General features: G+C 40.5%; 1 protein-coding gene across 4 annotated transcripts in view; it reads left to right on the forward strand.

Moving 5' to 3' along the window:
* Positions 1–474: 474 nt before the first annotated feature.
* The window catches only part of TBL1X (transducin beta like 1 X-linked), a 193,253-nt gene continuing 177,144 nt past the window's right edge, over positions 475–16,583 (forward strand). For 2 of the 4 annotated variants that reach the window (XM_062603635.1, XM_062603639.1), the window contains exon 1: positions 475–614. The gene's annotated coding sequence lies outside the window, so the exon portion shown is untranslated. The remainder of the gene's footprint in view (positions 615–16,583) is intronic. The other 2 variants (XM_062603640.1, XM_062603638.1) reach the window with 2 other exon arrangements.

The raw sequence follows: 16,583 nt of genomic DNA on the forward strand, positions 1-16,583 counted from the left end.
GTACACACACACTCGAGGGGCGTTGGTGGCGCGGGGCACCCCCGTGCGGGACACAGGTTGGGGAGGGCGCGGCACGTTCGCCCCGCACCCCGGCCCCGCTCGCCCCCTGTGTCTCTGCCTCCCTTCTTCCCTCCCTCTCCCGGCGGCGGCGGGGGTGTTTGTCGGCGGTGGTGGTAGTGGTGGTGGTGGCGGCGGCGGCGGCGGCGGGCCCCGGTCGCGGCCGGCTCCCCTCAGCGCCGCTCCCGCCGCCGCCGCGCACCCTTAGGGTCCCATCCAGCCAACCGCTCGGCCGCCCGCCGGCTGTAAAGCCGCGCGGAGCGGCAGCACCTCCCGACCCGCCATTCCACCCCAAAACTTTCCGTTTTCCCCTTCCCACTCTCCGGGACTTCCTTGTGCCGCCTGTGCGCGCGGAGGGGGAGGAGGAGGCGTGTGCGGCGGCGGCGGCGGCGAGGGGGGATTTACAGTCTCCTCGCAGGCTGGCCGGGACCCCGGGGGAAGAGGAGTTGCACCATGCGCGGCAAGTGAGGGGAAAGTCTCTGCCAGCGCCGCCCGCAGAAGTTGAGGCTTTCCCCCGCCGCCCGCGAGAGCTGTGCCTTTAACGCCCGCTGAGCGAGGTGAGTTTCCGAGGCGGATTATTCATCCCGGGGACCCTTTTTTTCCCCCCCTTCTCTTTTTTTTCTCTCTCTTACTCACGCCGAGGTGACAAACGTCCTTCCCCGGCAGTCCCCCGAGCTGAGCCCAGCCCGGGGCCGGGTCCCGCTGCCCCGGCCCCCCCCCCCCGCCCCAGCTCACCCTGGCCTGGGGGGGATGGGGTGGGACGGGGGGGTCGCTTAGCTGTTATGAGGAAGTTTTTTGGACCTGGGCGTTTTGGGGGGTGTTGGTTGTTGGTTTATTTTTTTGGGGGGTGGGGAGCCTTGGGCTGAGGCGATGTGTGTGGGGCTGTCGTCTCGGCGGCTGGTGTGCTTTCATCTGCCCCCGAGCACACCACCGCCCCCCCCCCCCCCCCGGGTGGGGGCAGTTTCTGGAGCGGTTCCCTACTTCTGAGATAGTGTTCAAATGTGTTTTTTCTTAACACACACACACAAAAAGGAGAACTGGTGGGGGTGGGAAATGCGAGGTATTCACGCTCAAGTGTGGAGTTTGCAGAGCACGGGTGGGGGAGGGGATCCCATTCATCGCCAGGGCTTGAATCAGCAGCGGGCGGAGGGGCCGGTCGCTCCGTACATCGAAGTTTACTTCCAAGTAGGTAAACAAGTTACACCCCCCCCTCGGCCCCCGCCTCCTGCCAGCACCCCCACCTCCCCCGGTGCAGTGTGCTGCTGCCCACCCGGGCCCCGGCACTGCGGGCTGCTGGAGGGGCGGCGGTGCTGCCGGGGGAGCCCCCGGGCGGGGGGGGGGGGGGGGGAACGACACGACACACACGGGTACTGGACGCTGTAGGCTGCAGACCTGTTGCACACCCGTTGCACGCCCGTTTGCTCGCTCCAGGCCGGAGTGGCCAGCGTCGGTGCGGTCTCCGCAGGGGAGGGGGCAGGCGGTGGGTGCAGCCACCCGCCGGGCGGGAAGCTGGTGGACACCTTTCTCGCTGCTGCTGTCATCCGGCAGAGCCTGTTCCCCATTTTGTGGTGCTGGTATAATCTCGGCGGTTGGTCTGATATTTCGGTGCGGTGCGCGGCTCAGCACTGGTGTGGTGTGATGTAAAGCGAATGACCCTTGACCTATTTAATTATATGTTGTTGGGTGCTCGAGGAGACATCCTGCACAGCGCAAAAAGGGGAAAAAACACAAAGCCACACCCTAGAATTTAGGCTTGCATATTAATTTCTCAAACTCGGTGTGTAGGCTGAATAAAGGCTTTCCTTTATGTTGTCTTAACATGTCTGTTGCTCTTCTCCACAAGGATTTGTACAGCGTTTTTCCTTTCTTGACGCACAAGTCTTAAAGTGTAGATGTGTGTATGTTGGTGGGGGAGGGGAAGTGGTCTGTCTGGTGGAGCTCATTGAGTGTTTCACGGAAAAGGAAAATATTGCAGCATAATGTTGCAGAAAACTGAACTACTCCGTTGAAAAGGGTGCTCCTCAAGCGATAATTTGGATAAAATGGAGTGTAAAATTAAAATTTCAAGACTGGTATTTTAGGTTAATAGTATAAAAATAAGCATATTGTGCCAGAGGGAAATCTGATTGTAGGTAATAAATACAAGGTCTTTGCTCGTGACAAATATGTTGTCACATCTTTCTTCCCTAGCCCATTTATTTGCGATCCTTTAACTGAGACTGCTGGAGTGGCACGTACAAGATTCAACATAATATACCTTGCTTACCATGTGACTGCACATGCTGGGTTTGGGCCTCTTACTGTCTAACTACACATGGTTAGTGTACTGTCACATACAGACTCACTGGGCAGGTTTTGAAGTAAATTCATTCTGTGGTAGCAGATACTGGCAAGAGAATGGGATTGTCCTGGTGTGTTTCACTGTTGGTTTGTTTTTTGTTGTTGGTTAAAAATGTTACACCTTTCTTGGGCTGCATGGTGGAGATATGAGCAGAACTGCTGTAGTCCTCTCAGTTTAGCACCTTCAGTGAGTTAAGCAGCAACCGAGGTTAATTTCCCCCCCAAGATGAAGAAAGGCATTTGAGAAGCAAAAAGGATTAAAAAATACAGATTCATGTAAACACTGGCAACTGCATGACTATCCAAGTCTCACAAGACCAAACAAAACCCTTTGAAGATAAGTTTTCATCAGAATACATCGCTTGCCCTTCCGTGGCCAGTGAAGTAAGATAACTCCAATGTCCTCTGCCATGCTGCTACACTGAGTTGTGTGGTGAGTTGTTCAGCAGGTGGCAGGTAATCTCTGCAATAAGCATACTGGTGGAGCAAAAATACATTAAATCCTTCATGGGGAAGGGGGATGTGTCTGCGCCTGGAATTGTCAGGCTTCGGCTTTGCCAGTTTGCCCAGTTTTAGTCATGTCATTGGTTTGCAGATGGGGTTTTCCCATATCTGAGGACAGGGTCAGAAGTAGACCTGTTCTCCATTTGGTGTGCCTAACTAATTGCGCTGTGCCTCCTGGAAGAGCTTCCTGAACGGAGACTCCTCCGGCAGCAGCAGTCGTTAAAGGCCTGTGTCCCTGAGCTTGGAAGGAGCAGAGAATGTCCTTCGTTGCAGATGGGACATTGTTTCATGGTAGCTAAGTCAGCAGTGTGATATGCTTAGGATTTAGCGCTATGCTGAATTTGGCTCATTGTGGAGATGAGGCTGGAAAGCCCATCCCAGGGCTTCAGCCTGGTAATTGCTGTAGATAGTGTGTGAGTGCGTGTCTTGGTGCCTTTAGCTCTGGCTGTTTTCTGTTGGCTACTGTTGGAGTCCAGTGTTAGAATTCATGCTACAGTTGGTGTTGAACTGCTGTTGTTTATATTTTAGTAGTGCCAAGGGGCCCCCTTGCAAATCAGGGATATCTGGGGGATGTTGTGGACAGCGGTTCTTGCCCTGGTAAGGTTGTAATGCAGGTAAGTGAGGGAGACAAACAGCCAGGAGAGTAAATGGTGGAAAAAAAATGACTCGGGAACAGCAGCTGATTGTAGTGCCTTGTCTGTGGGACAGCAGTGTGACCTCAGCTGGTAGGAGAGATGAGAGTTGTTAACACCTGGCAGGGCTGCTGCCAATAAATTGCTGCTCTGTGCAAAGAGGGTGCTGGCGTCCCTTTGACTTCGTGATGTGTGATCCGTATGCTGGGTCCTCTTTACTATTCCTCTTTTAATTTTTATCATTATTTCAGATTACATATACAAGCCTGCCTACAAAACAGTCAAGGTTTTGTAACTCTTGAGGGCATATTCTTTTTTTTTTTATTTTATTTTTCATAATCTTTAGTATGAGTTAAGATGGAAGTAATTTTGTAAACTCTTTCTCAGCTGCTAAATTAAACTCCATTCCCTCTTCCCCTCCCTCATCTTGCCTATTTTTAGTTAGGAGGAAATAGTTGACCTCTTTACAGCAAGAACCCAGACCCCCTGGGTGCCATTTATAGGTTTCTACCAAATGGCCTACTTGGACAAGTTGGTTGAAATTAAACAAAAACATTGGAACTACAGCTCTACATGGAATAGCAGCCTTCCTGTCAGTACAAAATCTGTCATTTTAATGGTACTGAAACAAACATCCAAAGGTGAAAAATGGGCTTTAGGTTTTCTTTGGTAGACAAGAGAATACTTTAAAGGCTGCTTTTTGTGACAGTTTGGTCATTAACATAATGGAATTTCTTTAAGAATGACTGACAGTGTTTTGTTTTACAAACACAACAAGTTCTCCAAAGTTAGGGCTGTGTAAAAGCTAGGGGGAAATCAAAGAAGGTTGCTCAGTCTCCTAAGAAAAGGTCATAATTTCTTATCCATTTTCCTCTTGCATAGAGATCGTATCCTAGGTGGAGATTTATATCTTACAGTTACTAATGTTTAGTAATTCCACGGAAACAAAATTTCTTCTGCTAGTTTAACTAAAAGCAAGATAAACAATGGATACATGGCTTTTCGCATCACTCTTCTTGTGCTTATTTGTATTTAGTTTTAGTGATATTGATGCCTTAAAAATATTGGACCCTAGCAGCAGATACTGAATTTTCTCATTTGTTGAGTGTAGGGGTGTTCATGCAATCTGTGTATTGCCTCTGTAATCCTCTGTCTAGATCCCAGCCACCACTCCCTTTCTTTACTCTAGGTTACTAGTACGCCTTCAGGAGGAAAAGAGGCTTCAGTTAGGCATATCTGATGATTTAGCTTCCATTTTTATATTTTTTCTTATAATCTTGTTAACTTTACGCAATGAAAAGGGCGTCACAGTGTTTAACCTCATTTCTCAACCTTCTCTATTTGTAGCATAGACAATCAATGCATGTCTGCTTGTCCTGTTTAAATTAGAGTGCATGTAAAGATACATAATTTTATATGAAGTTACAACATGATTTTATGCCAAGAATCCTGTAGTACCCATGCAGTATGGCATCATGACAATAGTACTGTAGTAAGAAGAAGCAATTATTTTGAGACTTTAGCTAAGCACATTGCCTAAATGCAGTCTGGCTTGGGTGTTGGGTCTTACTCATTTGCTGTGAGAAGTTACTCAGTGCATTAAACACGTGGACAAAACAGTGCTTCTTGATGCTTAGGTGACACGACTTGTGGCCTGTTTATGAACAGACGAGTAGCACTAATAACGTGTAATAACTGTATATGTATACACTCATCAAAATACTTCTGTCCAGTTAAGTGCTGAGTTTTATTGACTTTGCCATTGGAGGGTGAAACAAGGCTTTTTAAAAAGCGGTGTTCTCCATTAATATGTAACGGTTGCTCTATACATCACTCTACCATTCAAAACATGATTGCATTTACTGACTAAATTTCATTTAAGCTCCTAGTTCTTAGTTACAGGTTAACCTCTTACTACTATGTAGTGGGTTTAGAATGTGTTTTGTTGCATAAAGCCATAATTTCGTAAGGTGGAAAGATGTGGTAACAACAAATGTGATTTTATTTTTTCCTATTGAAACACAACTTTCCCATAACTGCAGTAAGTTATAGATAAAGAAGCAATGTTTTTTTGCTTAGGCATTAAAAATACTTAGAAAATATCCTTTGACACTATGTTCAAAAAAACAAAGGGGATTTTCTTTTGGTGGATAGATTCAGTTTGTCATTCTGCAGAATAATATGTTTGTTGTGCTCCTTTTTGAAGGCAGCAAGCTGCACTGGATATTCAACTTTTTCTTCCGCTATATTATGCTGTTTAGCACTATCAGCTCTTCATTAATCCTTTACTATTAAGTGAAAACCCTGCAGAATATTCTCTGTAGTTCAAGAGAGAAGCCAACTATTTATGATTTATATTTCTGAACAGAATAATCATGTTACAGTAGCACCGCTGAAAGGAAGCTGTTGCACTGTTAGGATTAGCATGTATACAGCTGTTGTTGTTTTGTGCTTAGAAATATCCACTGATGAGTTTGAGCTGATTTCAACACAACCCTGTAGCCTACAGCAAAATAATCGTAAGAATGTTCTTCCAAAAGAATTGACCTTCACAGCGTACTGTTAATATATACATGAGATTTTCATAAGGTGAAGTAAAAATATGGATTTTTTTTTTTTTTTTTTCCCCGAAGTCCATGTATGTTGGTAATCCATGTTGGATTATATGATGGAGTGCCATTTAGCAGCTAGGAGTTGCTTGTTGTCTATGCCAGTAGGTTTAGTCTAGTTGCTGCTGGCAGAGGGTATGTGTGTATCCAGAGACCCATTAGTATTAAGACTTTTGTTAGCACATAGTCTCAGGTGGGATTGTTGACCAGCAGTTAATTTCCCAAATATTAATTATTTAAAATGAGCTATACAAATTGGCCTGTCTGTGTATATGTGCATATATGTATATGTACATAGACAGCCTTAAGGTCATCTGATGAGTAGCTTTGGAGGAATAAAAGGAGCCGCCTTGAGGTTGGAGAATGGAGCTGGATGCAGTGGATAGGCTCTGAAACCCTGAACTGGGATATGCTCAGGCTTCAAGTTCTAGTTACCAACACCTGAGGTGGTGCAGAGCCAGTGAAATGCATGTAGGACTGGGCCAGGCCGGATTCAGGTTTTGGGAGAAAGTGAGGTGCAGCACCCTTTAATTATGTGCTTGCTGAAATGAGGCAAAGTCAGGAGAGGATACTATGCATCTGACTGAGCAGGAGGCGACAGCTGGGGTACCATTTGTAGCTGAGGGATGCATTCAAACTTCGGAGTTGTAATATCTTCAGTTTTTTTATCTCTTTTCTGTTGGTTTTTTTTTTTTTTTTTCCTTCTTTCTTATTTTATTCTCTTTGGTTTTTAGTTGCTCTTAGAGGTAAAATCTCAACCCTGATCTCAACAGAGAGATTGAGGCAAAATTACCTCTTCCCTACCATTCTCCATAGTGAGGGTAGAGCTTTGCTGACAGGGTAAGACAGAGAATCCAAGCACAGTGCCTGTTCATATTGTGGGGGATTAGTTTCCAACGATATCTGTCTGGTCCTTTTTACAGTCACAAAACAAACTTAACTCTTCTCATGCCCATTTACATGCACGCATGAGTTAGACTTCTAGGAATAAATTCGGTTACAGAATTGATTGAAACTTACGAAATCTTTTCTGATTTTTTTTTTTTTTCAGGAGTTAATGCTTCCAGTTGCATGTGTTCAGCTCTCTTTCACTGTAGCTTAACTTTGCTATTTTTTTTTTCAATGAGGTTTGTCCTTTTAATGTAAGAGCTCTTGTAGTTCTATGTAGTTAATACAGTTTACTTTTTAATTTATTGACTTTAAAATAATGTAATCTGGAAGGCACAGATAAAAGGCAGGCTTGAGGATTATTCTAATGAGGAACACTTCTTGCTTCCTATCCAAGTTCTCAAAAATGAAAGTAAAGAACAGGAGCATGTATATCTTTAATAGCATTTTATGGTGTTCACAAGGCAGATTTTGTGTCTTTCTGTGAAAGCTACTCAAGGTTTCTTCATTTCCATTTTGACTGTTTACTGCTTTTTGTGTTGATGGTCTTATAAATTAGCATTGTTAATAAGTTGTATTTGTAGGAATTTGGTTTGATATTTAAAAATCCCAAATGCTTGGCTCTGATACTTTTGCTTGTCTCCATAAGTATCTTACATAACCAGTTAATTTAAATGAGCCAATTAGTTTAAAACTAGTGCATGACAGTGTATCATAAAAATTCATCCAGCTTCTTTCTCTCAGGATTTTATGTGCTTGGAAAAAAACATAAGTTGAAAGGATGGCCCTAAATGTGATATTAGAGTGGAAGGAAAGAACCTATTTATTACACACAGCACAAATTTACTAACACATTACCATAATGGTTACTTTCACTGCTGATGAATGAAATCAACTTTTCTGGGGGACCACCATCTTGTTTTTACTACCTAGTCTGGTAATGCTGGGTAGAGGTTAGGGAAAAAAACAAAAATGAGCTGTTCCTGATGGGCAGTTTACAAGGAGGAGGAAGGAGAGTGGGAGTAGGTTATCTCGGAAGTTTTATCCTGCGGACCATCAAGTAGTCAATGAATTGTTTTTAGGAATTTTCTGAACTTATTTTTTTGTGTAGGCTAAAATGATACGCCTTCAAAACACTGATTCCTATGCATTTCTTCAGTGTCATGATGGTAGTGTATGTGGTATGTGGGTATTTCCTAATATGTTAATGGTGTTTTGTGTTTACAACAATGGCATTTTGTGTCTGGTTTTTTTCTATTTTTTTTTATGTTTGTATGCATATGTGCTCACTGCTGGATTGAATGTTGTATTTTAAATTTTGCTTTACGTCAACAAGAAATTCTTCATTGTATCTTTTACATTAGCAGCAGCATATATTTTGGTTTAAAAATACACTTGAAACATGGAAGGGTTCTGTGTTCTCTAATGGCAACATGTTAAATGCAATTATACATTGTCAATTTGATCATATTTGGTGAATGGTGGCTTTGTAAATAAGGTCTGTTGTGCATAGCAGATGTTTGTGTATATGGAGTCCAGCGTGAAAGAGATTTAAATGCCTCTTACCAAAAATATAGTGACCTGTATCCTGTACATATTTAAAAAGTGTTCAGATAATTACAGTCAATACTTTTGTAGTTGTTTGTTCCTATATTTATATTGCATGAGATTATTTTAAAATAAAACAGTTTTCCTTTGAATTTTTGAGTATTTATCTATTAAAAGAAAAAAATCTGTTCCTTAGCATGTTTACCAGGCAGTTGATAGGGCACTCCTTTCCACAGCCAGATAAATCATTTACGTTCTGCTTATAGTGGAATGTAAGTGATTTATCTGCATACCATCCTACAGAACTACTATGAAGATTTTATTAATGACTAGTTTTGAAGAATTTTAAAGGCAGAAGCACGTTCTCCATTTATTTTGTTGCTAGTTCATTAAAAAGTGTGAATGTAAAATTCTGTTTATTCAAGTCTAATTCCATTTTCTATCAGATTATAAATTAGGATAGCAAAGTATCAAAAGAAAATGAAGAAATAAAGTTTGGAGTTAGAAATAATTATTGTTCTAGTTTGTTAATCTTCTGTTAATCTGTACATTAATTTCTTGGCTATCAGTTCAGTATAGGGTATTAGATTGGCTCTGAACAAGCCTCTGTTGGGGTTTTCCAACCTTTTTGTAATTGCTTTTAAAATGTTTAAACTCTTCTTTCCTTCCCACCTTTAGTCCCAGAAAACCTATTGGAGTTTCCAGTGGAGTTTAAGAGATTTCATTTTAATGGATATTTTCTGTGTTTCGTAGTTGTTCTTTGTCAGCAACATGAAAACATGGGCAGCACCAGCAAGAACAGAATTGATGATACATTTATGTTCTGAATATTCAACAAATCCTATTACAGCTATGGCCTGGTACTGGAAAAACATGCTTGGCGTGTGCAGAAGACTTCTAGGATCAGGCCTTATATGATAGCACCACAGATTCTTGACTGATTAAGTAAACGTTTCTGAGCCTTTTTTAAAGTTGTGCATGACATGTGATTTTAGCTTTTATCGTAACAGTCAACATTTTTGTAATGAAACAGATTGTGGTGTCCCTTTCCTTTCCTGTAGCCCACATAAGTAGTCTTTTTTTGTATGGCATAACTTCCACAATCTATCTGGAATGCCATTCTCACCTGAATTCTCACAAGGTTCTTTGAAGTTTGTGTAGCTGATAAACATGAAGTTGAGATTTAGAGCGCAGTTTCTTTAAAATGTGCAGGAGCTGCATTGTCTTATGTTGAAATTGATTTAGGCTTAATATTTTGCAGTATAATGTAAGAGATAGCAATTTGAGGTTGCAAACACATACATCGAAAAGAGACCAGCTTAAGTGGATGCTTGGAAACTATGACTTTTTTTCAGTCAACTGCCCTTAGTTTTTCAGGCCAGCCACATGAAAAGGGCTAAATAGCCAGCAGCAGCCAGATCTAAAGCAGCTGGCAAGCAGTGGTAGCACGCTCTCATCATAGCCAGTCTAGATCATGTATAGTCTCAGAATTATGTTGCCAGCTGTGGCCTACCATATAAGAAGCCGAACATGTGAAGTCCAGCACCTGATCCTTGCATTTTGTGTAAGGGTGACGAGTACCATACACTCCATTGAGACCATGTGCCAGCCTTCCCACACAGGAATAGATATACCCTGTGAGTTTCATGTTGGCTGGAGGCCAGAGATGTACTTTCTCTAATCCCTTCTGAGATGAGTCTCAGCAGTCTGTCTCTCACTGCTTTGTACAGACTGCAACACTGTGCCTACCTCAGCTGGGCAAAGCCTCTGGAGATGGGCGTCCTGCGGCTAGCTCGGCTGACACCAGGGAGGCTCAGTTGGAAGGCAGAAGTCTGACAGTGTGTAGCACAGTGCTTCATCCTTCATATTAGATGCTGGCTATAGAAAGAAATAGGAAGGTTTTAGCTCCTAAACGCAAAAAAAAAAGCCCATAAAAACCCCACAACTTAGAATGAGTGTGTTTGTATATTGGTGATGTGTATGTGTTTTTTACACCTTTACTTTTTTTTTTTCCTTTGGGGTGGTTGGTCTGGGTTTGTCAACAGTGGATAAGGAAAATTACACACAAGGGACATTAAGTTTACTTTTCTAACCTTAAAAATAAATTTTCTGACTCAAACATTTCTCATTTAATGACTCAAACATTGTACAAATAGTTGTTTTACATAAATATATAATTATTTATGCTGTTAGCCTTGCCTTAATTGTTATTTTTGTCTCTGGAAATATGTATGGTTATTTCTCTGGTGTCTGAAGTGGAGTGAATATCTTGCCAGCCTATTTAACGTGCTAACGTATGTGAGAAAGTATGCCCTGTGGCCTGAAACATCATTTATGTATTTGCCAATTGCCTCAGTCTTTTAATTTCTGCTTGTATGCATTGCATTTGGTTAGGTTAAATTTAATATTGATTTCAACTGTTTGCAAATATTCTACTGACAGACGGTTTGCTTGTGTCTCCTTTGAGCCAGCATTTTACCTCCCTAGTTTATGGACGTTTCTTTTGAATGTTAGCCAAATGCATTCATAAAACCAGTAAGATTAAAAGAAAGGAGGAGAGCTGTGTGACCTATTATTTGTAAACAGTGTTATGAAACTGCCTTTCAGGGTTTGACTCTCCTATTTTTTTCAAGTTTTCCTCCTTTATTGTGTTTCTGTGAGCTTCCCATCATACACAGCCATTTACTGGGATGTTCTCATTTTCTAATTGCTATTTCTTTCTTTTTTTTTTTTTTTTGTACATTCTTGTTTAGTTTGTTTTTCAAGACTAAAGCTACTAGGTAAATAACAGCAGTTCTCTAATTCTGTAGTTTCAAACTGTGGCTTGCAAGCTGCTAGGGAGCACATGGATTGGTTTTTTGAGAGGTCTTGGGAGGGGGAAGGAAGGAAGTCCATTGTAATTCTGTTCAAATTCTCTGTACAAGGTATCTTTATAGGTCCACAAATTTAAATAGATTAAACCCCACCAATATAATTATATTCTAAACTTCTTGAGGATGTGATATCTATTTTTATGACTTAGTGCTTTGTGGGTGTATATATCATTCTGCAAGTAATAGTCTTTGTTTTCACAGAAGGTAATTTATACCAAGATTAAATTTTGGCATCAGTTTTGTTACATTGTATAGATTTTTATGAAAACATCCCTTCGCTTTTGTACGTGTGTGATCAGTGTTCTCTGATAGAACACAGATCTGGCTGATACTCAGTTGCACAAAGAACAGTCTAGAGAGAAGCATTAGGATTCCCTTAGTTTGTGTTTATCACGTCTGTCATGCAGCAGGCCTGCTCTTTTCATTTCGGGGGGAGGGGTTTATGCAGTACTGTTTTTGTTTTTAGACTCCAGCCATGTATGTATGGAACCACTGCATTTTTAGTAAATCCAAATTTTTGTATCGTAAAATGTCAGGAATTTTGTTATTTGATGTTACTACATATCTGTTCTCTCCTTTGCTTGAGAGCAGCATTCCTTGCTAATGTTAGGAGGGGTTAGGACAGGAGGTGTGTATGGTGAGAGTGGGGGTGGGAAGTAAAACAGGCTCTGGCTGTTTACACATTCCAGGCAACCATAGATCTGCTCTCTTTGAGGCCTGAAATATTTTCTTTTTCACTATCAGTCTTGCAGATCTGGGGTATTTGGGCACATTGCCAATAAAAATAAATAGTTACGTGTTAATCTCTTAGATTGAAATGTAATAAACTGTATTTTACCTTTTTGTGTGTGTGTTTAATGATTTACAGCACTTTGAAATTAGAATGACATTTTTAGAAATACAAAAACTGTGATTATTGCTATACTTTCTTCAAGAATTGCCTATAAAAGGATAAAATAAATTTGACTCTTTTCTCCTTACTAGTTTATTCCAAAGGGAAAGTTGCATAATCAAAATATTTTTGCTAACTAGATTTTCTATTTTCGGCATGATAACCTTTGGCTCAAGGAGCTGATGGCAAGTTCCTCTTTCCATGTACTGTGTGTATGTACATGCATTTCTTTCATTTATTTTGAGGTGGGTTTAGTCTGCTTTGTGGACTTCCATTTGATTATTCTGGTTTCCAGCACTTGTGTTTCAGAGTTCTGATGAAATCAGATACACAAAGCCATCCACCTGCACGTCTCCTTTTTTTTTTTTTTTTTTTGTGAATATTGGAAATAATTTCCTGCAGCCTTCACTAACAGACTGAGCAGACAGGCAGATGAATAACGATTTCTTCCAAGTTCTGCATAATGTAATGAATAGACCTTCTGTTTATTATTATTTATTATCGATGTTTGTATACATGTGATTTCCTTCCCTGAAGCTTGCTTTCCTGGGTTTCTTAAAGCTGTATGCTCTGTGCCATTATTGTTTTTTCCCCAAGTGATGCAGTAATGCCAGTGTCACTCCAACAGCTTGCTTTGCTGCTGGGACTTGACAAGGCTCGACTTTTTAGCGTTGCTGCTTTCTAGATAAAATTTGTTGCCCTCCAGAAATACTTCCTTATAATTATGATACAAAAAACAAGAGAGTGCCATGGAGATATCAGCTGTTACCTTCAGTCTTAAGACCACTAGCACATGCAGTGCAAAAACTATTTCAGACTGTACAGCCTTTTTCCCTAAGACAGTTAATTGCTGAAAACATCCTTGCATAGCTGTGACTGTCATCTAATTGGTGTTTATCGGCGTTAAACTGCTTTGGAAAAGCTTCAGGCTATTGCAGCTAGACCACCAGCAACTTGGATAAACACATGGTAATATCTCTCTCTTGACTATGTTTTCAGGAACAAAGTAGTGCTCTTGTCATGTAGCAACCTGGATCTAAAGCCAGAGGTTGTTTGGGGTCGCTGTCAGGCGAGATCAGACTGTTGAGTTTAACCTAAATAGAAGTAAACACATAAGGTTACATGCACCTCATTATTTCTGTGCTTTTATGACACACTCAAGACTGTTTGTACACTGGCTATGGCTCATGCTGATCATGTTCTTAGTAACTTGTGTCTCTAGCATATGTGCTAGGTGGATGCTTTAAGAGGCCAACGTTCCTGAATATAGATATCAAAAAAAGTGGCTTGGTTTTCAGAAGCTTTGGGTAGGTACAGTTCCAGCTGAAATGAGAGGAATTAGTGGCTGCTTAGTGCCTGGATAAGTAATCAGTCTTAATGGAGAGGTGCATTGTAAAATTCTGACAACACATGATCACCTCCCTCTTTTTTTCACCCATGTTAAAGTAGTATTTTAAAAAGTGTTTTAAAGAAGAAGATCCTACCAAGTGAGTACTGCCAATCTGTATATAGATTTTATTTTTTCAATCTTTATTTTTTCTTCAAAGGGCAAAATTTGGTTGTGACACTCAGAAGCAGCTCCTCACATATAAAATATGAGTTACTCTATCAAGGTAGTGTATAGTTTTTATTGAACTTGGAGGGTCTTTACTGTAAATTGATAAAAAATTGATAAAATTGATAAAAAGTTTGTTTAGTTTTATTTAACAAATGTAGTGGGAACATGTATTATTATTGTAGTGATGGTTTGATTTAGTATTATTGCAAATATTTCCTTCCCTAAAAAACATGAAAACATGTTTTGTGGTTGGAATAGTAGGAATTGGGAACCTTGTTCTTTTTTAAGCAAATAAAACCCCTAAAGAAATAAGAATATGAGGTATAGTGACCTTGTGCAAATAACCCCCAAATGCTTCTGAAAATTAAACAGATTTACGTATCAGTTATGTGTATAAATATCTAGAAATGAGTAGTACCAGATTATGAAATTTACTACATAGGAATTATATGCAAATTGCACAGGCTTGGTGGTTGGGTTTTTTCTTTTTTTTTTTCTTATTTTTTCAGTAGCTTAGATATAATCAAGATGTTTGAGGAGAATTTAGTGGAAGATATTCGTTAAAAGAAATCTGATGTGATGAGCAGTTCTTGTCCACAGACAATTGAGGACCTGTAAAATAGTAGCTCAGGCTTCCTTCTAATTTCTTTTTCTTCTTGTTTAGGTTGAGAATGTGGGCTTGTATGAAGCGTATTCTAGGCTGTGTAAATATCGACAATTAATTTTAAGCCACAGAAAATATGATTATTATTGTTTTTTTTTAGATATACATTTAAAGTTTCTATTATCTTTTTGGCTAAAAACAACAGTCTTTGGCAGCTGATTATAATGTAACAAGTTTTCTTTGTTGACCTAGCAAAGCAGCCTGGGGTTGTTAAACAGTACAGATACTACTTACTTACTTTGATTACAGTTGTTAATTAGTACTTATTATTTTTTGTTTCACAAAATTTCCTAGGAATCTTATTTATGAATCTGTCTGCAGTAAAAAAACAAGTGGACAGTGGGGCCTTGTCACAGGAGCATGCAGGTTGTGATGAAAAGGGGCCGTTATCATACCTGTTTTCTTTCCTCAACCCCAGCTGATCAATGACTAATAGGTACGTTTACATAGTTGTAACAACATTTAACTGTATATCGTTATAGGTTCAAATTAGGAAGGAACCCCACCTTCCCCGTAAATGTGAACAGTCTGTGGTGTGTCAGCAAGGTATAGTTTCAATAGACCTTTCATAGTTAAATAATAATAAAGAAAAGGACTATAGTGCAGTCCTTGCAGGAGGAACATGTCTCCCAACCAATGGTTTTTTTGTTCTTTTTTTTTTTGTTGTTGTTTGTTGGTTTGGTTTTTTTTGTCTTTTGCAACTGCTGTTTCAGAAGGGTTTCTCTCATGATTGGTTTCATGATTTTTGAATGTGATAGTTTCAAAGCCTATTCTAGGCTAGCTTGCTTCCTGTGAAGAGTGATAATTAGTGAGGTGCTCATATATGCTACATAGTGCGGGTGAGAAATAAATTGTGTTTTGATCCTGCAGGCCTTGCTTCACTTACTGAGCTTTGTGTTCCTGGGGGTGGAGAGGGCGAGAGAGAGAAGCAAACAGTGCTGTTTCAGCGTGGTTTTATTGGAGAGAGAGAGATGCATGCATGCCACCTTTCCCCCAGGTTCTTATCAGTGGTAGGTCTGGCTAAGGCTGGTAGCAAAACAGTAGCTTAGAGAGGCTGTGATCTCTTGGAAGGTAAGCATTTACACAGCACTGGTTTTCAACCTTTAATTGGGAAGTGGCCTTTGTGAAAGAGGAAATTGGTTCTGCAAGTGTTAAGAAATTGCTAGAAATTGTCTTGTTGATTCTGTTTTAAAAAGGATGCAAACAAGCAGAAGTAAACCTCAGGAAAAAAAAAAAATCAAAAAAACCAAACCCTCAATAACCCTCACCAAACCAAAATTAAGCAGATAACAGACTTGTTAACTGAGCACTGAGGGTTACCTTAGGAGGTAGGTGCTTACATTTTGAATTGATTCTCAGTTGTCAACTTGATGTGTGTGGGAGGTAAAGTGAACTTTTCATGAAAAACATTCTCACAAGAACAGTTGCTATTCATCGTTCTTCTGGTACACTAAGGTGACTGGAAGAAGGGAAATGGCAGTGTTTTCAAGTCTTCTAAATCAAAGAATTGCCTCACGTTTTTGAAGCAGTGATCTTTAGATCGTATCCAGTTCTTTGGCTGCTGGAAAGATATACTGAATTTTCCATTAAAGACAGTTTTCTTATTTTACAAATCTGTAATTTTGTCATTATAATTGCAAGTATTTTAATTAAAATGCTGATGATAAAAAGAGTATTTATGTAAAGGAGTTGATTATGCCTGATGATACAGGATCAAAATTAGGCCAAAATTTGGATGTTCTCCATCATGCTTCCTTACATGGACATGTACGCCTTTATTTTAGTTGTCTGTAATAATTTGCAGCGCATTTCGGGTGTTGTATGATTGCCAGTACTGTGCAGGTTGACACTAATCTAAAAAGCAGCTGTGTTTAGAGCTGAGAAATGATCTTCTTGCCAGTTACAAATATGTCTCTTTCCTCCTTGAACTGTCCTCAGTGTAGAAGTAAACTTCATAAAGCCATTTCTGCCCTAGTATTTAGCCTTCCAGTTCTTAAACATCAAAATCAAAGTGCTGT

This window comes from Pezoporus occidentalis, unplaced genomic scaffold, assembly GCF_034315485.1.
Source record: "Pezoporus occidentalis ecotype Australia unplaced genomic scaffold, CSIRO_AGI_Poc_V1 ctg81, whole genome shotgun sequence".
NCBI classification, from domain to species: Eukaryota; Metazoa; Chordata; class Aves; order Psittaciformes; family Psittacidae; genus Pezoporus; species Pezoporus occidentalis.